Source organism: Penaeus monodon, chromosome 28 (assembly GCF_015228065.2).
Source record: "Penaeus monodon isolate SGIC_2016 chromosome 28, NSTDA_Pmon_1, whole genome shotgun sequence".
In the NCBI taxonomy this organism is placed as follows: domain Eukaryota; kingdom Metazoa; phylum Arthropoda; class Malacostraca; order Decapoda; family Penaeidae; genus Penaeus; species Penaeus monodon.
The window spans coordinates 34893007-34893812 of NC_051413.1; the positions used below are offsets into that span (position 1 = coordinate 34893007).

Sequence of the window (806 nt, forward strand, 5' to 3'; positions counted from 1 at the left end):
CACAAACTCCCTTTATCCTCTTTTTTTACGGTGCCTCTTTCTTTAATGCCTCCCTACCCCACATGAATACATTAGAGCAGTTTTTCTTCTTTAATTGCCCCTCCTCCCAACTACCCCACGTGAGTTAGAGCGCGCATTCGTCTTTCCACGAACTACTGCTCCTCGAAACAAAACAAACACGAGCTGCGTGCCCAGATGACAGACATAAAGAAGAATGAGCGTGACTTAAAATTCAAATACAAACTAACACGAGGCATAATGAACACTGATAAGTAAATAAGCCAGACAAAACAAACAGAAAGTAAACTGAAATCATATAATGCTTTTGGTGAGGCGCTGTGCATTTCCAGTTTGAGAACCACTGCCATAAGGGAGATAATCCACTCGATGGGATAGTTTTGTGGGAGGAAATCACTCATCTTCCTCATACAAAAATTGCATGGGTCTGGCATCTTGATTCTGTCTTGTGAATGCTGCCGTTTGCTTTATACATTGGTTGATATACCTAGACCAGTGAATAATAAGCTTATGGACAATTTAAACTGGCGAAGGCGCCTTGTTTAATTCCTATCTGTCACTCTCATTCTCCTGTGCGCCACCAGTCAGCTAGTTAATTCCTATCTATCCACGATTTTTATTTTGACATCCATAAAACCACAGTTATATAACCACAGACAGATCCCCCTCCTCGCTGTCTGTAACATAAGAAAAAGAAAGGCCAAAAAAGCGACTCGGTGTTGGTGGCAATTCCTTTATACGAAACTGACAGCGATGTTGAGCCCTAAGTGTGCAACCAACTGTTGTTT

General features: G+C 41.7%; 1 protein-coding gene across 1 annotated transcript in view; it reads right to left on the bottom strand.

Moving 5' to 3' along the window:
• LOC119591551 overlaps positions 1 to 806 on the bottom strand; it is a gene marked incomplete in the record, with an annotated part of 30710 nt that overhangs the window by 9871 nt on the left and 20033 nt on the right.